The sequence below is a fragment of the Gracilinanus agilis genome, chromosome 1 (genome assembly GCF_016433145.1).
Source record: "Gracilinanus agilis isolate LMUSP501 chromosome 1, AgileGrace, whole genome shotgun sequence".
Taxonomy (NCBI): Eukaryota; Metazoa; Chordata; class Mammalia; order Didelphimorphia; family Didelphidae; genus Gracilinanus; species Gracilinanus agilis.
The window spans coordinates 405,957,323-405,983,059 of record NC_058130.1 but is presented as its reverse complement, the minus strand read 5'-3'; the positions used below and the strand labels follow the sequence as shown (position 1 = coordinate 405,983,059).

Sequence of the window (25,737 nt, the reverse complement as noted above, 5' to 3'; positions counted from 1 at the left end):
AGGAAGGAAGGAGAGAGGAAGGAAGGAGAGAGGAAGGAAGGAGAGAGGAAGGAAGGAAGGAGTATTCATTATATGCCAAGCATTAAACTAGGTTCTGGGGATACAGAAACAAAAACTATACCATTCCCGTTCTTCCCCTCCTCCAACACCCCCCCCCGTCCCCCCAGAGAATTTATAGTCTAATGGAGGAGCCAACACATAAAATGGCATGATGGAGAGAGGCTGCTGGATTCCTTGGGGTGATGCAACCTTGCTTTGCCATCTTCCCATCCCTGTAGCCCAGTGTTTCCTCCCTCAGGTGCTAACAATTCATTTATAATCTACTCTGGGGATTGTTTACTGTACAATTCACCCTCTAGTCTGACTTCTCTCAGCTGCCAGGAGCCCCCTCTAGCTACTGCTATTGTCCACTGTCTCTATATGTGCAAAGGAGAGGACAAAATCATTTTGCCATCAGTGTCAACTAAACATAAATAGGAAGTTAAAGCAGCATTTTTTAAAGTCACCTAAAGGGTACAGAGTGAAGAAAGAAAACCAAAAAAGGCAATCCAAGGGATAGTGTAAAGAAAGTCCAGCATGGAGTTCCAACAAAACTGATGAGAAGTATCACTATCATTGTTGATACCATCCTGTCATACTTAAAAGACATTTCCCTCCTAACTGTTAACAATCTGATTAAATGTTGTTCAGGGAATGTGTTTTGTAGGGGGTTTATTTGCTGTGGAAAATCTATTATGTCAAAATAAAACATCTATATATTTTAAAATAATTTTTAAATTATCAAATATGTTGTACTTCTAAATAGAACTAATTTGGGGATTATCTGTTGTTATGGATAATCTGTTGATTCGAGTCAATAAACATTTGTTAAGTGCCTATCATGTGTCAAACACCATGCTAAGTGCTGTTAGTTGAGAATTATGTGTTTTATTGAATCACAGTCAACCAGCAGTGGCCAGATTGAAGTTAAAATGCAAGGCTTGAAGACAAGAAGTAGTTGCATATTGGTTGGCATGGTTCCATGGAAAAAGAACTGGATTTGGAGTCAAAGAGCTTGGTTCAAATCTTGAGTCAGTCCACTACCTATGGGACCTTGCACAAATGACAATCTCTCCAGCCCTCAGTTTCCTCAACTACAAAATGAAGGAGGTTAAATTAAATGACCTTGAAGGTCCCATTTCAGCTCTAGCATTAGGATCCTGTGATACTCTTGTTGGGAGGGGAAAAGGATTTGATCAAAGGATAGAAGAAGAGTAGTAGGGACAGAAATAGTCTGAGGCTAAGGAAAAAATTAGCAATAATTGTCATAAAAAGAGCTAACATTTATATAATGCTTTATATACATGTTATCTCATTTGAACTTATGTTGTTATTCAATTGTTTTCAGTCACATCCAACTCTTCATGACCCTATTTGGGGTTTTCTTGGCAGAGATACTGGAGTGGTTTAACATGTCCTTCTACAGCTCATTTTCCAGGTGAGGAAACTGAAGACAACAGGGTGAAGTGACTTACTCAGGATCACACAACTAGTTTCTGAGGCAGAATTTGAACTCAGGTCTTACTGACTCCAGGTCCAGAGCTCTATCCACTATACCATTTGATAGGTGAAATAATTGAGGCTCACAAGAGGTCACATGACTTGCCTGAGATTACCCAAGCATCTCCTTACTCTAAATCCAACTAAGTGGCCCAGTGGCCCAGAGGAGGCAGGAAGACCTGAGTTCAAATTCAGCCTTGACATTTCCTAGCTATTTGATTCTAGGCAAATCACTTAACATGCCTGCTTCAGTTTCCTCAAATGTAAAATGAGGATAGTAATAGTATCCATGTCACAGAATTATTATGAGGATCAAATTCAATAATATTTGTAAAAAGACTTAGCATGTTACCTGGCACATAGTAGGTGTTCTCTTCTCACTAACTCGGGTTAGATGGTATAGTAAAATCTGAAAGGAGCAGAGAACTGTCTATAATACTAAGGTTTAGTTGAGGGTGGTCCAGACACCAGGATGAGAATTAAATGTTAGAATAAATAAGAACTCAAAATCACTATTATGGGACAAAGAGAAAGGGGCAAAATATGGCACAGGAGACTCCATACACTCACTACATGCAAGAGATTATGGCCTGGCACCAGGGCTATCAAGGACAGATGCAGTGATTGTGGCAGAACCACTGTGGGCATTTTCTCCAAGATGCTTAGTAAATCCAAATAATGGGAAAGAGGTAGATATACCTCAGATAATCCAGCCTCTGCACAATACTGAGAAGAATGTTCATTAAGAGTAATTACACTTAACCCCCATTGCCTAGCCCTTACTGCTCTTCTGCCTTGGAATCAATATATAGTATTGATTCTAAGGTGGAAGGTAAAGGTCTAAAAAAAAAAGAGTGATTATAATATGTTCAGAGGGGAAATCTCCTGAGGGCAGGAGGAATGGGGAGCCACGGTACCCATGGATATTTAACCTTGGGTCTTTCTCCCTATATTTCATTAATGCGATATCTGGAGGTGTTGACTGGCATCTGTATTAGACTAAGTTCATGGCTTCCAGAGCCAAAGCAACCCAAAAGCATTCCTAGTCAAAATTTAAAGTCAAATTCATTTAAAGGACAGGGACATGAACCCAAGAGACAGCAAGGCTGATCTTCTGGATGTCAGGGATGGGGAGATGTCACTAAAACTCACCTGTGTACCTCAATTGGCACAGGCCAACTGAAAGTTTCCTATTTTTAATTATTCTTGCTAACTTTGTGCTAAGCTCAGTTGTTACTAAGCTGCTGAAGGAGCCTGAGTTGGGCAAAGCCTCCATAATCCTGCCTAGTTTCAGTTTTGATGATATATGCTGCTTTCCAGCTTATACCAAGGTTGGAAGAGTGAAGAATAATGAAAACGGTGGTCAGATCCAAACTAGAAGAGCCCATCTAAATTATAGCAGCTAAGCTTTCCCATTTTCCCTGCCCCTAGAGAAAGGTGCCCAGCAACTGGCATCAGGCATGCATAACAGAGTGACTGTTAATGATAGCTTGTTGTGTTCCCCATGTGCTCTGGCAGAACATTCCTTTATGGTGGGCTTCTGTGTACTAACCCTGCTCACTTCCCTTTCTTAATAATCATAGCAGTAAGAGCTGTAATAGTTTCTATAATGCTTCATGGCTTACTAATTACTTTTTTTTCCCCAAACAATTCTCTGAGTAAGTTAGGCAGGCCAAATATTATTCTAGTTTTACAAATGAGGAAACTGAGGCTCTTTAAGATATAGCTAATAAGCTATTCGAGCCCTAACTTTTCTTACTCTCAGGTCAGTGCTCTTTTACTATACTTTGCACCAGGACTCAGCATTTATAATCACAAAATGCAAGTGTTTGCAGAAATCTTTCTGACCCTCCAGGAATAATAATGGTTTTCTCCATTTTACCTCACTCAAGAAATCTCTTAATGATAATTAGGTTATAGATCCCTCTGGCACCCTGGTGATACCTATGGACTGTTTCTCAGAATAATGTTTTTTGCCTACATTTATAATTGAAGGAAATGCTAAAATTCAGTTAGAAGTTAGCGAATGCAAAAATGTCATTTCTTCCCATCCAAGTTCATATTCCCTAAAATCAGTCCTGGAGTAGAGTGGTCTTCTGTGGACACCAGGTTAAGAGCCCCTTGCCTGAAGAGATCCTTAAGTAGTAAAAGTGTTATTTCATGGTTAGACTGGCCTGTAATCTCTGCTACAGAAAAGACTGATACTGCAGAACATCTGAGCTGAAGAAGGACTGAGCCTGGAGGGTGTTCTCTTTAAGTCTGGTGAGCCTCCAGGATAGGGGAGTCTACCAGTCTGCCTTAGGAAGGATGAATTAGCTTAGAACAAAACTTTAATGCCAAACAGCAGGGGGATCAGGGCTATCTGACCTCGACCACTGAACTTCTAGGATAAGATTGACCTAGTCTCTCTCTCTCTCTATAGATAGATAGATAGATAGATAGATAGATAGATAGATAGATAGATAGATAGATAGATAGATAGATAGATAGATAGATAGAGATAGAGATATCTTACATATATCTTACCCCTCTCATATGAGAAAGAGAGAGAGTTCTTTCCTTGATCTCTCCCTTCCTCGTGATGGAACCATCAATAGCTTTCTGGGGAAACTAAGGCACACAGAGCCCAAAGCAGCATGAGGTGCTGGAGAAGATGAATATACAAAATGCTCAGACTCGCCAATCTCGGAACCTGGCACCCCCTAGTCTCCCTGACTGCCACCCCTACTATATGTTGTGAACAATCACACTCCGACCCACAGAACGGATTTCTGGAAAACCAAATTTCAGGCGCAGTACAGGGGGGAGGAGGGCAACAAATCCCCTAGCCGACAGAACAGCTGAGACTAGGCTGGGCTGCTCATTATGTTCCCGACAGCAGAAGCCAAACATATGCCCCTTTAATTAAGCCACCTTTTGATTGCTGGGGGAAATTGACAATCCTCTCCCTAAACGGCTCATTCTTTGTGTTCCGAGCTCCAGAAGGAGTTCACATGTTGCAGCGGCTTTTTTTTTTTTTTTTTTTTCGGGAGCCGCGAGAATCATGAATGAAATGACCAGAGTTTCTTTTGTTAGCCTCCTCAGGCACTGGCGAATCTTTTTAATAAAGAGCTAATACAACACCTCTTTATTTTTAGCAGAGACTTTCATGGTGTGGCTTCGTTCCCTACATCCCATCCCCCCCACTCCCATTGTGTCCTGATGGGTTTTACGCCCCTACACACCACACACTTCCGGGGTTTAATAATATCTGAGACAGAGGTGGGAGAAGTGAGACATTCACAGCCGCCATGTAGGAGGAGATGAAAGCCGGCAAAATACAGCAAAGCTTCCCAGGGGGATGGGGAGATACAGGGCAGAAGGCTCTTTCTCCCATAAGAGAAAGTCTCAGGGGGTACTGACTGGAGGGAGGGGATGAGAGCCGTGATTTTGAGGAAGCCAGAACAAAGTTCAAAGGCAGATAACTATACATACCTTACTCTCTGTGTGTCTGTATTACAGTATATCTAGATTTCAGCTAATGACCAAATGAATAAAAAAAAAATGACATTTGTATAACACCATAAACCTACCAAAAAAAAAAACACTTGGGGGGGGGATCTTACTAGCCCCCATGGATTCAAAGATCATCTGTGTATAAATGTCTCCAAACTGTTGCTGGCTCTCTTACCTCTTCTGAGCTTCAATCTCTCTTTACCACTTATTTACTGCCTGTGCAATATTGTCCCTTATTCCTCTCCTTTCTTCCTCACAACAACCCTATAAAAGAGATAGTACAAATATTATCCCCATTTTACAGATGAGCAAACAGATTGAGACAGGAAAAGTGATTTGCCCAAGGTTACACATTTAGGAAACTGCAGATTTGGGATTCAAGACCAGAACTCCAGGGTCCAAATCTAGAACTCTTTCTACTTCACCACAGTTTGAACATCTGGAACCAAGTCAGGGCAACAATAGGTCCCACCAACACCAGGAAAACAAGTAGAAGTCTAAAAGACAATCTCACAGTAAGTGGTAAAGTGAGAATGGAGCTCAAAAGAGATAGAAGAGACAGCTACACAACTTGGAGACTTATCTATAAAGAAATGATATTTGAACCCATCGTGGTGAATGAGATTCCCCAAGCGTAGGGATGTAGAGAAAAAAAAGAGAAGAGGGTCTAAAGAACAGAGCCTTAAGAATGTTCACACTTAACAAGAGGATTTAGGGAAAGAGCCTGAGAAGAAGTCAAGCAGGTACCAGGAGACTGCAGTGATCAAAGACAAGGAAAGAGAGGGGACTAAGGAAGAGGGTTGCTTTGTTGAGATGACTGGGATGCTTTTTTCTGATGTGCCATCTTCTGATCATTTTGTTATTGTTGTTATTCTGATTTTGGTAATCCTAGACAGTAGAAAAAATTGGGCTAGTAAGGTGGCACTGATAGAGAGTCAGGACTAGAGAAGGGAGCTCCTGTGTCCAAATGTCACCTCAGATACTTCCTAGTTATAACCCTGGACAAGTCACTTAACCTTGATATGCCTAGTCCTTACCACCCTTTTACCTGGGAACTGATACTTAGTATTGATTCTAAGATGTATGGTAAGAATTTAAAGAAAACAAAAACAAAAACTAAGGCAGTGGTGAATGGGGTTGTCATACCAACGTTCTTTCTCCTGTTGAGAGTTCTTCTTCCTGTGCTCATACCGTTGAATAAGCCAAATGGTCTTTAGGAAACACTGAAGAGAGAAGCAATGCCATGAAAAGAAAAATGTCTCTGTTAAGAGAACAAAGCAGCTAGATGCCTTAGTGGATAAGACACTGGCCTGGGATCAAGAAGATCTGAATTCAAATGTGACCTTAAATATGTATTAGCTCTATGATCCTGGGCAAGCCATTTCATCCTGTTTGCCTCCGTTTTTTCATCTGTCAAATGAGCTGGGGAAGGAAATCACAAACCACTCTAGTATCTCTGGCAAGAAAGAACCAAACTGGGTCCTGAGAAGTCAAACACAACTGAAATGGCTGAACAATAACAAGTCAGAATCTGAGCTCACTGATGTTTACTGCTTATATGACTTTGGGCCAGTCAGTTAACTCCCTGGGCTTCATAGCTCTTAAATGAGGGGGCTGAACTAAATAAACTCTGAGCTCCCTTCCAGCTCTAGTTAATGGGGTGGCAGATCTCTCTTCTCAATCTCCTTGCAGTCTCTATGGTTCTTTTGACAACATAGAGTGACCTTTGCAATTCTTTACCCTCTTTAACTTTGGTCATAAAAAAAAAAAAATCCTGATTCCTCCAATAAAATATACCCAGAGGAGGAAAAGAAGGCACAGATACCAGAAGGCAGAGCAAGGCAGGAGGTCCTAAGTGTCAGGCAAAGTATCAAACAAGTAGGAGATAGACAGGAACTGAGAGAGCACAGGCAAGCAGACAAGAGAACAGATGCCCAGCACCGGCAACAAGGAAAAGGCTCTGATCCTGAGACAGCTGCCATCCCAGCATCAGCTGTCGTGCTGCTCTCTCCTCCTGGTGAGAGCCAAACCTGAGTGAACCTGACCCAGAGGTTTTCCGTGATGGTAACTAAAAACAGCTGGCTGGCAGGAAGCAGACAATTCTCCATCAGGCATTTCCCTGACAAACAGACTGATGAAAGACCTCCCAGAAAAAGGGTTGTCACTAATTAAGCAGTGGTCTGGTTTCCTGGCTGGGGACTTGGAGGACCTGGGGGCCCAGGGAAGGGATGCAGATCACCACTTGGTTGTAATAACAGCCCAAAGCTTTCTAGATGCCCTGGTCTTGTGGATTTGGGGACATGATATTGTGCCTGTGAAATGTGTGAGCCTGTGACTTGATTTTAAAGGCTCTAGGGTGTGAACAGACTCTTAACTAGCTGGAAAGAAATATGATGAAGGAAATCTGAATTTGGAAAACCGATTGTCAGAGCCATCCTGGCTTCATGTGAACCAGATGACTGAGCATTATCATTATAGTAGTAGCAATAATAATAATAAGCACTTTGGGTGTTTGTAAAGTACTTTATGTTATCTCCTTTGAACCTCACAATAACACTGCAAGGCAAATACTGTTATTACAATGAGGAAACAAGTTGAGAGAAGTGATTGGCCCACAGTCACAGTAAGTGAAACATCATTTAAACTTGGGTCTTCCTTAGTCAGGATAGCTAGGTGGCAGTGGATAGTGCCAGACTAGAATCAGGAAGACCTAAGTCCAAAATCAGACACTAATTAGTGTGTGACCCTAGGCAAGTCACTTTACCTTATTTGCCTCAGTTTCCTCATCTGTAAAATGAACTGGAGAAAGAAATGGCAAACTATTCCAATATCTTTGCCAAGAAAACTGCAAATGGGGTCATGAAGAGTCAGACACGACTGAACAAAAACAACTTCTTCATTCAAAATCTAATATTTTAAGGGGCAGCTAGATGGCTCAGGGGATTGAGACCCTGATGTAGAGATGAGAGGTCCTGGGTTCAAATCTGATTTCAGATTCTTTCTAGTTGTGTGATCCTGAGCAAGTCACTTAACCCCCACTGCCTAGCTCTTACTACTCTTCTGTCTTGGAACCAATACACAGTATTGATTCTAAAATGGAAGTTAAAGGTTTTTTTTAAATTCAATACTTTATCCACTGTGCCACCACAACCAAAGCAAATCTTCACCTGTATTTGGGACCCAGTTTTGCCGACCCTAACAATCAATTTGGCAAATCTGTGTTTTTATACAATAGCTTTGCTTTCAAAGTGGGGCTTTGGGTATGCAGGTCTATGCAGCCCCTGGATTTTGCAGCTTGGGTGAAGTATGGGAAGGGTGGGTGGGAGTAGGGAAGTGCCTAAAGATAAAAGACAGAGGCTCCAACTGGTGGTAAAGCATATGGGTTGGAGGAGGGCCCATTCTTGGTTGCTCCAAAGAGCCTGCTGGGGAATTCTGGCCCCTAACTACAGCCATCAGAAGATTCCGGGACATGTGGAATTCCATACAGGAAATGATGCTGGGCCCCTTCCAGCAACATTTGAAGGTGACAGTCCTGGCCTTCAGGCCCGAAGGACTGTCTGGTGGGGAAGAGACCAGAACTCCTGCAGGGTAGCCCTGGCACTACTAGCCCAAGCTCAGGGAGCCACAGCATGTAGGGGTGTGAGTTCCCCCTAGTGGCCTCTATGCAGGAGCCTTTGTTCTTCTCATGGGACCAGGGAGCAGGGTGAGATAGGATTACATTTCTCCCCCAAGATAGCTGAAGAGTGGACAAGCTGAGGCATCAGCCCAGCTCAGAGAAGGCTACGCTGCCCATCAGGGAACCTGGTTTGAGCAGTGAGAGCTCCTCACAGAGGCCAGAGACAAGCAGTGAGTCACTCAGACAAATGGGATCAGCTCAGCTCTGACAAGTCAATATGATCTGTTAAGTGGTTACCACCGTGCCCGACACATAGTAGGTGTTAATAAATGTTTGTTCCCCTTCTCTCTGCCCAGTCAGGGGCAGAGGCACATGGCCAGTCTAAGATCTAGGAGTACAGATCAGCAATGCAGCAGCCTCTAACCAGAACACAACACAGAGAAGACAGGAGGGTCTAAAGAGAGGCAGGAAAGAGCCCAGGATACCTGGGTGGGCACCTATGAAAGAGAGAAATCTCTCAATCTGACTCATTTCAGTGTTCTTAGGAGCACCAGCCTTTGGGATTAACCTGCCTCTCTTTGAGGTCCTGACTACACACCAGATGTGTACATTTTCCTACCACTGCTCCCATTTCTCTTTGTGTTTCGGGCAGCAAAGTTCACAGAAAGCCAGGAGGGAAAATTGTGGAACTGGAACTCATTTTAGCATTTTTTTTCCAGCCAGAGTTAGTGAGGCAAAGGGAAAGCTCATGCAGGCAGAAGGTAGTGAAAAATAAATTTTAGAACTGCAATCTGAGTAGGTAGCCCCCTGACGGAAACATCTCTACCCTGCCAAAAATGATCCAAGCCCACAGCTACTATAGTTTATGAGTCCATACTTGCCAAAGTAATGTTGTTTAGTCATTTCAGATTCTTTGTGACCCCATTTGGGGTTTTCTTGGCAAAGATACAGAACTGGTTTGCCATTTGTTTCTCTAGCTCATTTGATAAATGAGGAAACTGAGGCAAACATTGTTAGTGACTTGTCTTGGGTCAAACAGCTAGGAAGTATCTGAGACTGCATTCTCAGTTCTTGCAAATTCCAGGGCTGGTGCTCTATCCATTGTCCTACCTAGCTGTCAAAGTAATAATAGATAACATTTATTTGGCACATTTTATATTTGCAAAGCATCTTGCATATGTTATCTCATTTGTTCTTTGTAATAACCCTATGAAGATGGTATCCCCATTTCACAAATGAGGAAACTGAGGACACATGAGGGTATAGAATTTGCCCAAGATCATACTGCTAATAAATGTCAGAGGTGGGATTCAAATTCAGCATTCTAATGAATAGATAGCGTGCTACCCCACTTGAATATGGATATGCTACCTCCTCAGTGCCTTGTAAACTGAGGCTACAGGCTACAAGTAAAATGAGAATGTGTATGTGACCCTTAAATCCCAGAACCAAGAGCATATCATCAAACATGGACTTGAGTTTTGGGGAGACATTCTAGGATAACGATGATTTCTGCACCCACAAAAATGTAGAAGCATGGTGGGTATGCCTAGAATCCTGCTCTTCATAAAAAGATGCCTGACAATTGGGGTTAAGTGACTTGCCCAGTGTCACACAGCCAGAAAGTGTCTGAGGTCCTCCCAAGTCCAGACATGCACTCTATCTACTAGGCTACCTAGCTGCCCAGAGCCCATTATTTCTAAATTGTAGAGGTGTGGCTGATTATTTAGAGGGAGTTTCCCCACTGGCAGTTCACAGAACCAATGAAATCATGAGATTTGGAGATTCAGAGACAAAAGTAAAGCTGGCCCTGCCTTACAGGAGTTTATATTCTATGGGAGAAACCACATACACAAATAAAAGTATTCAGTGAATATAAATAAAATAAATATGATATATGTCATCTGCCCTCACTAAAAAAATAAAATAAATAAAAAGATGCCTGAACCTTAGCATGAAACAAGCCATTGTTAACAAATCAGTGTGCTCTCTCCTCTGTTATTTTCCTTTGTGTAGCCCCCTACCTCCTTCCATGTCTTGACTCATTGCTTATGAATTCAGACAGTGGTTTCCTACTTAAGTCCTAAAGGAGTGATCTCTTGGCTCATTGAATTCCCAGCTTAGAACTTGAACATTTGGACCTGTTCATTCCCTGCCCTTGCTTGTAACTCAGGTCATGCCTGCTACCTGGTCCATTTCCCCTATCTTCCAATTTGTTGATTCTCTTACATCCTTACCCCTTATAGATTAGACCCTTACTGAGACATACCCCTGTCTTTCTTCTGCTACTCTCTTGTGCATGACCTCTCTTCCCCTTGCCTTTGCCTAATGGGGGCCAGCAGGACACAGAATAAATTCTTCACTTCATTTTGCATGAAATGATGTGATAAGAAATAAATTCATTGGGTTTTTTTTAGTTCTTTTTAAATGCAAACACCTGAGATGGATAACAAAGAAATCTAGATATGAGTCATTCATTCTTCAGTGAGAATGAATTTAATCAGATGCTCTAGGTTAGGAAAGGAAAAAAAGAGTTCATTCTAGAGCAGAGGATAGAACCTAAGAGAGCATACCTGGGTGAGGCATCATAGGAGGAGGCTATGGGGCAAAGGATAGCCCCAGGACTCTGGGTGCTTAAGAATTGGGAGAGGTAGCCAGGACACATTCACTGATTCACAATTTTGCTAAGAGGGAAGATTATGGGTCAATGGTGCTGGTTCCTAGTCAAGGTGGAGGGAGAATTGGAGAGTGTCTATGGCATCAAAATAGTCTAATTTTTTTCACATTTTGGGGAAAAGAGACATTGAGAAGCAGTCAAATTGGCCATCTGAATGAACTGCTTGGTCAAATTAGGTAAAATTGGTAGTCCTGAGAAAACATAGCCTTGGAGATAGGTAAATAGATAGACAGACAGACAGACAGATAGATAGATGATTTATTAATTAATGATTTTATTTCATTGGACACTAATGCATTGCTGGTGGAGTTGTGAATTGATCTAAACATTCTGGAGAGCAATTTGAGACTATGCCCAAAGGACTTTAAAACTATGCATACCTGTTGATTCTGTAATGCCACTACTGAGTCCATATGCCAAAGATATCATAAAAAATAGGAAATATTTTTGTATAAAAATATTTATAGCAGCTCTTTTTGTAGTGGTAAAAAATTGGAAATTGGGGGAATATCCATCAATTGGGAAATGGCTGAACAAATTGTGGTATGTGTAGGTGATTAATATTATTGTGTTAAAAAAAATGACAAGCAGGATGATTTCAGAAAAAGCTGGAAAGGGGGGCAGCTGCATAGCTCAGTGGATTGAGAGTCAGGCCTAGAGATGGGAGGTCCTGGGTTCAAATCTGGCCTCAGTCACTTCCCAGCCGTGGGACCCTGGGCAAGTCACTTGACCCCCATTGCCTACCCTTACCACTCTTCTGCCTTGGGGCCAATACACAGTATTAACTCCAAGATGGAAGGTAAGGGTTTAAAAAAAAAAAAAAGAAAAAGCTGGAAAGATCTAGAGTAACTGATGCAGAGCAAAATAAGCAGAACCAGGTGAACACTGTATACAATAATAACAATATTGTGCGATAATCATCTGTGAAAGACTTAATTACTGTCAACAATACAATGATCTAGGATAATTCTGAAGGATTTATGACAAGAATGCCATCCACCTCCAGAGAAAGAACTATGGGAGTCAGATGTAGATCAAAGCATACTATCTTCTTTCTTTCATATTAGTTTATTTATGGTTTTATTTTGAAGTTTTGGTTTTACATGAGTATTCTCTTACAACAATGTCCAACATGGAAGTATGTTTTGCATGATAATATGCATATTATCATGCAAAACATACTTCCATGAGATAATCAGGTCTGTATTTGGACATACCAGATCTTTTTTCTTTTTTTTTAAAGCCCTTGCCTTCTGTTTTAGAATCAATACTGTGTCTTTGTCCCAATGCAAAAGAACAATAAGGGCTAGGCAATTGGGCTTAAGTGACTTGCTCAGGGTCACACAGGTAGGAAATGTCTGAAGCCACATTTGAATCCAGAGCTCCTGTCTCTAGCCCTGGTGCTCTAATCACCATGTTGCCCCAGATGACTGATAATCTTGAAGAGAACAATTTTAGTTGATTGGTGAGGGTGGAAGCCAGATTGTAAAGGACTGAGGATTAGAAAGGAAATGGAGAACAACAAATATAGCTGGCATTTTATAACAGTTTGGCTGTGAAAAAAAGAGGAAATATATAGGGTGATAACTTGAGGGAATAGCAGGGCCAAGTGAAATTTTTTCAAAGATGGGAGAAACCTGGACATTTTTGAAGTGAGCAGAGAAAAAACAATCGATGGTAAGGAGAATTGGAAAGTAAAGGTTAGGCAGGGAAAGAATGATTGAGAGGGCAAGCTCAAGGAGCATATGAGAGGAGAGGAGATCAAGGGCACAATTAAAGAAGTTGGACTAGGAAATCAGAAGATTGAAGGAAAGGAAAGAATAGGGGAGGATGAAGGAAGATTTTGAGTTTTAGGATAAGGAGAAAGAGGGAGGGGATTCAAAATGGATAGATGTTCTCTATTCCCTTAAGTCAGAGTCCAGGTTTTTTGTCAAAAGGGAGAAGGAGGTGGGAAGCCTTGATTTTTTTTTTTTTTTAACCTTCCCTTCTATTTTAACTGTGTATTGGTTCCCAGGTTGCAGAGGCATAAAGGCTAGGCAATGACTTGCCCAGTGATTTGCTCAGGGTCACACAGCTAAGCCATTAATAAAATAAAAGCACTGGGGACAACGGGGTGACTCAGTGGATTGAGAGCCAGGCCCAGAGACAGGAGGTCTTGGATTCGAATCTGGCCTCAGATACCTCTTAGCTGTGTGACCCTGGGCAAGTCACTTAACCCCCATTGCCTATTACTTACCACTCTTCTGCCTTGGAACCAATATTCCAAGACAGAAGATGAGGGTTTTTTTAAAAAATAAATTAAATAAAAGCATTGGTACCAGTCTCTTGCTCCAAAAGGAGATTGTGAAGAGTGAATGAATAATTTCAGTGGCTGAAGAGGCAGCAGACAATAGACATCTAAGGTGTCTGTAATCTCCTTAGCCTAATCATTTGTGAGGCATCTCCAGGAGCTCCACAGTCCAGTGTTTTAGTTATAACAAGACAGTTCCTACTTTGCTTTGAGTGTGCATTGATACCTTAAATGGGGAAAGCAATGTTATAGTAGAAAAAAACACTGTGTTGAGTCAGGAGAGCTAAGCTTTGCTCTTTGTCATTAAATGGCACAGTGGATAGAGTGCTGGGCCTAGAGTCTAGACCAGGGCTCTTTTGAGGGCCAGATATGGTTCTTTCTGCAGGAGCCATAAAGTCAATTTTTTTTTCAGGCACTGTTACAGGATCGCACACTGTGAGCACTGTACAGCTCTCACGAAATTACATTTTAAAAAATGTGGTGTTTATGGTTCTCATGGCCAAAAAGGTTGCCAACCCCTCGTCTAGACAAACAAGGTTCAAAGCCAGCCACAGACATGCACAGCTATGTGACCCGGACAAGTCACTTGATTTCTGCCTGCCTCAGTTTCCTCATCCGTAGCTATCTAATAGTAATAGTGCTACCTCACAAGATTATGATGATGATCAAATGAAATAATATTTTTAAAGTGCCTGACATATAATAGGTGCTTAATAAATGCTTATTTTTTAAACTAATTTCTTCTCTCTAGGTTTGAGGGCATTGGAATATGGAAATACAAATGGAAAGACCAAAGGGAAAAAAAAAAAGACCCAAGCCCTGAAACTATATACTGTGTAATTATAATGACTAAGCTTAGCCTTAGAGAAGAGCTGAGAAGATGATGTGTTGGCTGGTCTTGCCAAATGACTTTTTTTTTCCTTTATTCTTTTTCTTCTTTGTTCTAAGGCATGGGGAAGGAAGGAGGGGAATGAAGGTGATATAAAAATAAGAGAATGTTAGAACTGTGGGGGACAGAAAGGGATTCTCTAGTTCCACACCTTCATTTTACACCTAAGGATATTGGGCTTTGGAGAAGTGAACCGACTTGCCAAAGGTCACACACATACTGGCAAGGTCCAGAACAGAGTTAGCTGAGAGCTGGGAGTGTGACCCATGTCCTCGTTCCAAAGAACTAAGTCATAGAGTGAAGAGCTAGCATCAGTAGAGACTTTAAGATTTGCAAAATGATTCAGTCCACACAACAAGCCTGGAAAGGGGGAATGCTATTACTATTCCCATTTTACAAATGAGGAAATTAAAGGTTAGAGGTTAAGTGACTTGCCCAGGGTCATTCAGCAAGTGTCTAAAGCCTGACTCTAAATCAGGTGCTCTACCCTCTACACCCAACTGTCTCTCTGCTTCATTTTGCTCCTCTTTAAGACGAGGAGAACAATATTGGGGCTGTTGTGAGAATCAAATGAGATAATGTATGTAAAGTGTTTTTGTAAACTGTAAAGTGCTTGGGAAATGCCAGCTATTATGATACTGTTCTCATTCACAGTTTCCAAATGCAAAATGTGTCTTATGTTGGGCGCACATTCCATTGCAGGTTATATGTCATTTGCATATGTTTCTAATACATTTATCATAATCATTTTCCACCCTTTAGAGTTTTCTCTTTCCCCCCACACCCCCAAGCCCCAGGAGCCTCGGGCACGGTGCCTGCCGTGCCATTGCCAAGTCAGTGTGTGTGTGTGTGTGTGTGTGTGTGTGTGTGTGTGAATCCAGTGCCATGTGGTAATTGCTGTGTAATACGACAGGGGCCCTAATGAAGTTATAACCCAGTTACTTGGTGGAATAACTGGGTGTGGAAAATGATGTGATTGAGGGAAAGGCTGATGGGCTGGTCCTGGAGGAGGATTAACATAATCCCATTTCTCCCCTTTAGTTTCCCTGGCTCGAGGTGGCTGGCAGCCATCAGGATATGTTAGGGGGTGGGGAGAGGAGCGAAGAATGCCAATCAACTTTTTTCAAGTCCTGAACGTCTCCCGTCCCACCACTCAATCCCTGTCGTCCCTGCGCCTTTCCCTCCCAGCCCCCAAATTGTCTCCTTCCTCCTAGACCCAATGTTGTCATTCATCAACCAGTCAGCGGGCTCCCTGGGCTGTCTGAAGGACTGCTGGCTGCTCAATAGCCCCTTAATCTCTTGAGGTTGAGTCCGAGCCCACCGTGGCCATGTTTATTATGAATCCCTTGAAAAGGTGGAACAGAACCCAGAGAAGGGGCCCTCTCCTGCTCAATGAGCCGAGGCTGCGGCTTCCTGGAGTGGGATAGGGGCGCGTGGGAGCGACCCCTCCGCCGCCGTCAGAGCCCAGGACTTTCTCCATGTAAAAGACCTGGTAGGTCTTTTGACACAGCCTGGTGTCTGTGACATTTATAAACCATTGTGCCCAAGCTCTAACAAGCCTGGGGTGTGAACAGCCTGGGGCCAGCTGGAGAGAAGCTTTTGGCTCTGGGAGCCCCCTCAGTCGCCAAGTTGGCAGGGATCTCTGAACATGGGATGGTCTGTGTTCAGTGCTAATTTAAGCCACGTGAGGGTCTCGGCTCTTTTCTGGGTAGGAGGGTATGCAGGGTGGGAAGCTTTAGGCTCAGGGGGGATGGTTTGCCAGGAAGGAGAAGCGAGAAAGCACCAGATTGGGATTCCAAACTCCAGGGTACAATTGGCAAATCTGTAATAAGCCTTTGTTTCCCTCTTCTCTTCAAACTGGGAACAGTTTCTTATGGCCCCACCCCGCTTATCTGTAGAGAGGATGACTGGCCATGTTTTGAGCTCTTCTGAGATCTCCTAGAATCCTCTCATGTTTAGGTTCAAAAAGCATCTGGTCTAATTCATTCATTTTACAGATTAGGAAACTGGGGCCCAGGGAGGTTAAAAGATTTACCTTAAGGGAAGAAATTTGCTTACGTTTATATAGTAACTAAATAGAAGATTCACTCAGCTGGAAAATCGGCACTAGAATAGCAATCACCCTTTGCCATGCTCTGCCCCAAAGCCATCCTCCACTATTAACCTCCTTCATTTATTTCTTGTTAATGCTTATCAAGTACCCTCACCCTGCACATACCTTCAGTTGCAAGTCTTATCAGTTCTGTCTCCCTAACATCTCTCAAATATATCTTCTTTTCCACTAACCCACAGAGCCACCACCCTATTTCAGGTCCATCATCACCTCTTACTTTGACTACAACTTCCTGGTTGGTCTCCCCACCTCAAATATCTCCCCTCCCTAATCCATCTTCCATACAGCTGCCAAAGTAATAGGCTTATTACACAAGTCTGACCTCATCACTCCTCTGCTCAGCAAACTTTAGTGGCTCCCTATTACCTCGAGAAACCTTTCTTGAGCACTTAAAGTTCTTCACAAGCTGGCTCCAATCTTCCTTTCCAGCCTTATCATGCAGTAATTTCTATGCACTCTTTGGACCAGTGAAATTAAGGCATTCTTCCATGCATGTAATATGTTCTCTCCTCCCTTCTCCTTAGAATACCTTAATTTCATGCCAAGCTCAGTAAAAAGGCCATTTCTCACATTAAACCTTCCTTTCCTATTCCCTCCACCCCCCAAAATGACTTCATATCTATTTTATATCTATTTACATGTATATGTTGTTTCCCCTATAGAATGTAAGGGTCCTTGAGAGTAGCAACCATTTTATTTTTGGCTTTATAGCTCCTATGATTAGCACAGTACCCGGAATGTTATTTGTTGTTGTTGAGTCATTTTACTTGTGCCCAACTCTTTGTGACTCCAATTGGAATTTTCTTGGCAAAGATATAGGAGTGGCTTGCCATTTCCTTATCCAGTTCATTTGATAGATGAGGAAACTAAGGAAAGCAGGGATAAGTCACTTGCCCACAATCACACAGCTAGTACATGTCTGAAACTAGACTTGAACTCTGGTCTTTCTGATCCCAGGCCTGGAGCTCTATTCACTTTGCTACTTAACTGCCCTCCTTGTTGAATCTCAATTTAGCCCTGGCAGATTAAATGATACTTCACTTTCAATGAAATTTAGATGGGTCCTTTCTTAAGCTGAGAACCCTTTAAGCTAATTCCTCTAAAACTTTTTCTCCATATATAGCATTTTGGAGAGCAATTTGGAATTACTCCTAGAGAGCTATAAAACTGTGTATACCCTGAGACCCAGCAATACCATTGCTGGATCTTTTTCCCAAAGAGATCAGGGGAAAAAGAAAAGAACCTTTATGTTTCAAAATATTTATAGCAGCTCTCTTTGTGGTGACAAAGAATTGGAATTCGAGGAGATGTCCATTAACTGGGAAATGGCTAGACACATTGTGGTATATATTATTGTGATGAAATACTACTATGCTGTAAGAAACAATGAGTGGATTAATTTTTTTAAAACTTGGAAAGAACCATAAGTGACAGAGTGAAATGACTAGAACCAAGAGAACATTATATAAAGCTACAGATTTGATACTTGAAGAATAACTTGTGAATGTTCACCTCCAGAGAATGAACTGAAAAATGGAAACATGAAAGACATAATCTGCCCATACATATCTGTTTTCTGGATGATGCCTTCTGTGGTGTGGAGAGAGGAGGGAAGGAGGGACTGAGATTCCTGAAAATAAATTCTATTAATAATAATAATAATGTTCTGGATACTACCTACAAAACTGGCACAGAAGCAAGATATAATTCTGATGGGCTCTTTCTATTATCAAGATATATTCTGGAGGTATATCTCTGAAAAGCAGGGATAATTGCTTGACTCGCTTTGCTGGCAATGTCACTTGTCAGAAGGTAAAGGAAGCAAACAGAGGAACTCTTTTCTTGACTCCATTGTGACCAATACAGGGGAAATGGTGAAGTGGAAAGAGTCTTGGGGAAAAGCAATAATGCCATTTTGGAGTTGGTGATGGCCACCAAAGAGAATATTGGGCATATTCTGATGTGTTATTCTAGACTTTCAAAAGAATCACTGAATATTAAACCTCTTGTCCAATCCTCTCATTTTACAGATGAGAGAAATGAACATTCTTCTACCCTATTCCAACCCTACCCAAGGTCATACATCTAGTTAGCAGGAAAGCTAGAACTTGAGCCCTTGGCTTGACTCCCAGTCTCAAAGTTATCCCATTACTTCATGCATTCAAGATAACAAAATTTTTGAAGTTGAAAAAAAGTATTTTTTCCCATTAACTACAAAAGATGTTTAAAAGGAAGCCAGCTCAAGAGGGAAAGGAGGCTCTCAGCAATGAAATTTTGGTGAAATAATTGGAGAAAAACCTAATAAAGAACAAAAATGAGAAGTTTCTAAAAAAGACTGATGTGATGATGTAGGGAGACCTTAATGAACACAGATTTCAAAAGAGCTTATACAAAGAAGGAAGCCAGGACAGGTAACCAAAGATGAATGAATACAAGAGAGAGGAATACTCCTTTAAAAACACTATCAGGGAAAACGTGAATATAACCAAAAAAGCTTCTTTAATATGGGGTCAAAAAGAGAGAAACAAAAAAGAGAGGGGCCAGCTGCCTGGAGCATACGTAAAGCACTTTGTGAATCTTGAAGCTCTACGTACATGCTTTATTGTTGCTTGATGTCCTGTTGTGTCCAACTCTTCCTGACTCTATGGACCATAACAAGTCAACACTGTCCATTTCTTGGCAAAGATACTGGACTGGTTTCTCGTTTCCTTCTCCAAGGGATTAAAACAAACAGAGGTTAAGTGACTTGCCCAGGGTCACACAACTAGTAGGTATCTGGGGCTGGATTTGTACTCAGATCTTCTTGACTCCAGACCCAACAGTCTATGAACTGAGCCACCTCACTGCCTCTTTATGTACATGCTAGCTAATATTATTATGTCCATAGAAAATAGGGAGAAATAACTTTTAAACTGCTATTTGGCTTCTTTTTTCTCTCTCAAAGGAAACACTATTGGGACTGAAAAAGATACACCTGAGATAATATAAGGAAATTAAACCCAAAAATAAGGGTTAAACTGATGAAAATCTAAATTAGTCCTAGTCACCTGGCCTAGCCAACACACATTCCAAAATACTGAAATAATGTATAGATGAGTTTTTCTGGACTGCTATTAGAGGTCTTTGATAAAACGTTAGAGAATAGGAAAATTTCCAGAGTTAGATGGAGGCAAGTGTGGTCCCATTTTTAAAAACAGAGAAGATATTATTAAGAAGCTATGGATTGTTGAGCTTGGACACCCCCATAAAAACTCTAGTCCATAAACACTTAGCAACTGAAATGGTCATCAGTAGGAGCCTACATGTGTTTACTAATAACATCATGCTAAATTAATTTCCTTTCTTGATAAAATTCTTAACCTGGTAAAAAGAAGTCTTTCCCAATTCCCCTTCTAGTGCCATCCCCTATTGATTATCTCTCATTAGTCCTGTTGGTTGGTTGGTATATAGTTGTTTTCATGTTATCTCCCCAATTAAAATGTGAGCTCCTTGAAAGCAGGGGCTATCTATCTTTTGCCTTTTTTGTACTCTCAGGGCTTTGTACAGTGCCCTGATACATAGTAGGCACTTAATAAATGTTTGTTGGCAGACTGACTAACAGACTGAGGGGATGCTATAGATTTAATAGCAAAAATTTATCTATAGAATGCTTTATAGTTACAAATCCAGATTTGCTCTAAGTGGATTTTGGAAAGCATTTGTTAGGATCTCTTACAATATTCTTATGGATGAAACATAGTCAAGAAGGCTGGATAACTGCTTGTCAATAGTTTAGTGTAGGGGGCAGCTGGGTGGCTCAGTGGATTGAGAGTCAGGCCCAGAGACTAGGGAGGTGCTGGGTTCAAATCTGACCTCAAACATTTCCTAGTTGTATGACCCTGGGCAAGTCATTTAACCCCTATTGCCTAGCCCTTTCCACTCTTCTGACTTGGAACCAATACACAGCATTGATTCCAAGACAGAAGTTAAGGGTTTTTAAAAAAAGGGGGGGAAACCTGAATTTCTAGAAGCATACTAGGCAGTTTGGTCCTGTCCTGATCAATTACTACATCTACAATTTCTATGAGAACTTATCCTTTTCAAATTTTCAGAAGGAAGAAGGGGGGACAGAAGTATGATGGGTTATAATAGAATAAGGATCCAAAAAGTTCTCTATTAGCCAGAACAATTGGCAGAAACCAATGAGATTAAATTAAATAGGATGTACCGTAAAGTCCTAGTTTAAAAAATATTTCATTGTACATATATAGAATAGAGAAGAAATGAAAAGACAGCAGTTTATTTGAAAAAAAAAAAAAAGATTTAAAGTCCTGAATACAATTTCAACATGAATTAACAGGTAACAAAACTCCTTTAAAAAAATAGACAAATACAACTGTACTCACCATTCATATGCATTTCTAGCTTTTGAAATGCTTAAATATCTGCTCCAGGCATCAGTGATTTAGTGGATAGAGGTCAGGCCTTGGGGTCAGAAAGACTTGAGTACAATTTTTGCCTCTGCCAGCTATGTGACCATGGGCATGTCACTTAATCTCTTTTTGTGCCAAATAAATAAATCTCTAAGAGTGTAAGTTATAGGCAAATTGTAGATCTGAACTGATAAAGGTATTTCCACACTAGGAGTTTCCCACACTGATTAAAATCACAGATCTGGAACTACCAAATGCAATGCACTGTGTTAGGGATGGAAGGAAAGGCATTTGAATAAGGAAAGGCCTTGAAGGACTGCCATAGGCAGTGATGAGGAGAGTCCACTGCAAGCACAATTAAAACCTATAACATGGCAACATCTGCTTTGTACGGGGCATGTAAATTGATGAGAAAAGACAGGGAGACAAGACAGAGAAGAACCACTTTGGAGGATGTGAAGGAGAATAGTGGGAGATAGGTGGGTTAGAGCCAGACTAGGGAAGGCCCAGGATGCTGGGCTGCAGAGTTTTGTGTATTATGGAAGAATCACTGAAAGCTTTTGAGAAGAATGACAAGATGAAAATTGTGCATTAGGCAGATGATTCTGGCAGCACGCTGTAAGACAGATTTGAGTACAGGGAGAAAGACTTGGCAGGGAGACCAGTTGGAAGACTTGCTACTGCTAGAATCCAGGTGAAGGGCAATGACAGCCCAAACTAGGATGGTGCCAGTGGTCATAGACAGGAAGGAAGGACACTGACAGAAGCTGCAGAGGTAGAATTGATGTCACTTAGCCAATGATTGAATAAGGGAGAGGGTGGGAAAGAGGAGGAGATTTCAAGCCTCAATGACTGAGAAAAGGAAGGTAGTCTTGAGAGATGTAGAGAAGTTGTAAGACAAGGGAGGTTTAAAGCATTCTAGTATTCCTTCTTCTGTTTGGCATATAATCATGCACGACCTTTTTATTGCTTTGAAGTGGGGGTATATTTTTATTTCCTAAATGCCTTGTAATAAAGATCAAATCCTTAAATGTGTTTGTGCAGCTCAACAATAAAGCTATATTTAAAAATAAAAAAAATAAAAATAAATCTGGCCTCAGACATTTACTAACTGTGTGACCCTGGACAAGACACTTGTTTGCCTCATTTTCCTCATCTGGAAAATGATCTGGAGAAGAAAATAGAAAATCACTCCAGTATCTCGGCCAAGAAAACCCCAAAAGGTTTCATGAAGAGTTGGTCACAATTGAAAAATGACTCAATCACAACAAAAATGTTGAGTTTCATTTTGGAAATGTGTTTCTCCAAATAGAGACTCCAAAAACAGGGCAGTGATAACACCATGTCATTCTATGAGGCCATGTCTGGAATATATATAGACTACAGCTATAGTATGTTCATTTTTAGTTCTTAGCATCACATTTTAAAGGAGGCTTTAGAAACTAAAATGTTTGCAAAGGAGGGATCATAGGATCAATCAGTCAGTCAACAAGCATTTATAAGTTTTTACTATGTGCCAAGTACTGTGTAAAGTACTTGGGATGCAAAGAAAAGCAAATATACTTCCTCTCCCCTGTGAAAGGGAATTCTTTATTCTCTTTGGCTATTTTAAATTAATCAACCCAAAACTTAAAAACACCTCTTCTTAATACTAAGTAAGGGAGTTCACAGTTACTTACTTGGAGAGCTCCACCCTTTTAATTCAGTCAGTCAGAAATTTGTGAATCCTTTGATAAGAGATGAGAATGGAGGTGGATCCCACAGACACTGCCACCCTGGGCAGTGCTAGGCAATTTGGAAGCTGTGATTGACCCCTGTGAGGAGGGGAGGGGACAGGAAATGATGTGGAAAAAGGACTATAAAAGTCCTGAACTTCCTTTCCAAAGGATCTCCAGCTGGTAAGTTGCCTCTTGGAGGCGGCTTAGAACTTCTCCTTTGAGCTTTGGCTTGAGTTGCTCCTTGGGACTTTGGCTTGGGCTGGGACTTTGACTCTTGGACTGCTTCTGGTAAGTCTGCTCCTGGATCTCCCCCTTTTGGACTTCAGCTTGGGTGAGTGAGAAACTGGCCCTTCTTTCCTGGCTTCTGGAGAGATTAGTGTGGAGAGGCCACTCCTTCTTGGAAGAGGCCCTGTGGGTTGAACCTTTGTTTAATTCACCACCAAGTCCTCCAGTGAGGGTTTAAGGAGCCCTGCCTGGGTTGAGCCGAGACTGGAGCAACATTTAGGGTAATAGGCTAGACTCCTTCTCTACCCTCTTTTACATTTCTCTACTTGCATTTTTTCCACTTCTTTTATAAATAAAACTACTTAAAAGAATTTTGACTTGAGCTATAATATTTTTAAATCGGCAACCACAGTATTATCTTAGAATTCTCTTATATTTAGTCAAACCCTTAATTTAATTCCTTACACCCCTCAAGAAGTTCACATTCCAATTGAAGAGAGAACATGTAAATAGCCAGGTCCTTCAAGATAGAATACATAGAAGGTAAATTGATAGAGATGACTGCATAGGCACTAGCAGTGAGAAGAAACCAAGAAGGGCCTCTTATAGAATATAGAATTTTCAAATCATGAAAGAAATTAGGGAAACCAAGAGACAAAGGTGAGCAGGGAAAACATTCTAAGCATGGAGGCAGCCTGTGCAAAGGCAGTCAAGAGATGAAATGTCATGTATAGGGAACAATATGTAGGCCTCTATATGGATCTTAGACTGCATGGAGGGGAGTACAGTATAAAAAGACTATAAAGGAAGCAAGGGGCTACCAGAGCCTGCTATAAAATGGCAAGAACCCTCTGGGAAGGGTCACAGTAAATGATATTATTAGCTAGTAAAATATGAATAACTGGGAGTCTAAATTATACATTATCAATATTATATGACTAAAGTATTTGTAGCATTATAAGATTGCAAAGCAGATTTTTTTTAAAAGAGCTAAGACTGACTTCAGTCCCTTAAAAAATTCCAGAACATATTATTAAATGCAAGTGAGCATCAAGAAAATAGAGCAATGATCACAAAGAACCAGCGGAATGGTTCATTAAGGACAAGGATACCAAACTAAGATCATTTCCATTTTGACAGGTCTCCTAGACTGGCAGAGATCAGGGGATTTATAGACAGTCCACCTCAATTTCAGTGAAAACATTTTTTAAACCCTTTCCTTCAGTCTTAGAATCAAGACTGTGTATTGTTTCCAAGGCAGAACAGTGGTAAGGGCTAGGCAATGGGAGTTAAGTGACTTGCCCAAGGTCACATAGCTAGGAATTAAATGTCTGGGGCCATATTTGAACCCAGGACCTCCCTCCCATCTCTAGGCCTGGCTCTCAATCCACTGAGCCACCCAACTACCCCCAGGAAAAACATTTTTAAAGAGTTCTCTTGGTATTCTTATGGACAAGATAGAAAGATGTTTGTTGGTATCACTAGGTGGGTGCAGAACTTGTTGACTAGATAGAACTAAATAGTCATGGGATCATAGGCTGAGAGCTGGAAGGGGCTTTGGAGAATATCTAATCCAATCCCCTCCCTTTACAGATAGGAAACTAAGGCCTAGGTTGGTTAAGAGATTTGCACAAGATCACACAAATAATAACTATAAGAGGAAGGATTGGAACCCAGACCTTTTGACACCAGAAACAGTGTTCTTTCTTTCATACCTATGGTTCATGTCAAATTGGAAGGAGTTCTCTCATGAAGTGTCCTACATACCTGTTCTTGACCCTTGGTTATTTAACATTTTTTTTATCTGAAATTTGGATAAAGGCATATATAATATGCTTACCAAATATGCAATTGGAGGACAGAGTCAAGATTCATTCATTCAACAAGCATTTATTAACTACCTAATATATGCCAGACACTGAACTACTAGGGTTACAAAGACAAAACCAAAGCAACCCTTGCCTTCAAGTACTACTGTTGTTGTTGTTCTCGTTCTTGTTCTTGTTCTTCTTGTTGTTGTTAAGTTGTTTCAATCATGTATGATTCTTTGTGACCTTATTTGGGATTTTCTTGGCAAAGATTTTGGAATGATTTGCCATTCTCTTCTCTATGTCATTTTACAGATAAGGAAACTGAAGTAAATAGGGTTAAGTGACTTGCCCAGGGTCATATAGCAACTAAGTGTCTGATGTTAGATTTCAACTCAGGAAGATGAGTTTTCCTGACTTCAGGCCTATTAAAGTCCTCAACAAACTAGAACATTGGGCCAAATCAAATAATCTGAAATTTAACAAAATAAAGTCACATATTTGATTTCCAAAAATTGACAACACAAATAAAGGTAGTGGAACTATGCCTAAATGAGAAAAATATTGGAGGACATTAGAGGACTGTTGACTTTTAAACATGGGTTACCAATGTGATATGGCTTTTTCAAAAGCTAATGCAATCCTAGCCTACATTAAGATAGGCTATGCAATGCAATGATCCAGGATGATTCAGAGGAACTTAGGAGAAAGAACGCTCTCCACATCCAGAGAAAGAACTGTGGGAGCAGAAATGCAGAAGAAAAACATATGATTGATCACATAGTTCGATGGGGATATGACTAGGGAGTTTGATTTTAAAAGATCACTGTAAGGATGGGATTTGTGCAAGGAGGATGAGACAAAATGGAGCCAGAGGAGGCAGTTGCTGACAACTGGGACCAGAGGAATTCTGGGAAGTTTCTCTGAGGAGGGGAGAGAGGAGAGGTGTCCGGTG

The 25,737-nt window shown here is 41.1% G+C and overlaps 1 protein-coding gene across 1 annotated transcript in view; it reads right to left on the bottom strand.

The window, feature by feature from the left end:
* Window positions 1-25,737, bottom strand: part of LOXHD1 (lipoxygenase homology PLAT domains 1) — a 293,979-nt gene that overhangs the window by 208,861 nt on the left and 59,381 nt on the right. The gene's annotated exons all lie outside the window — the stretch shown is intronic.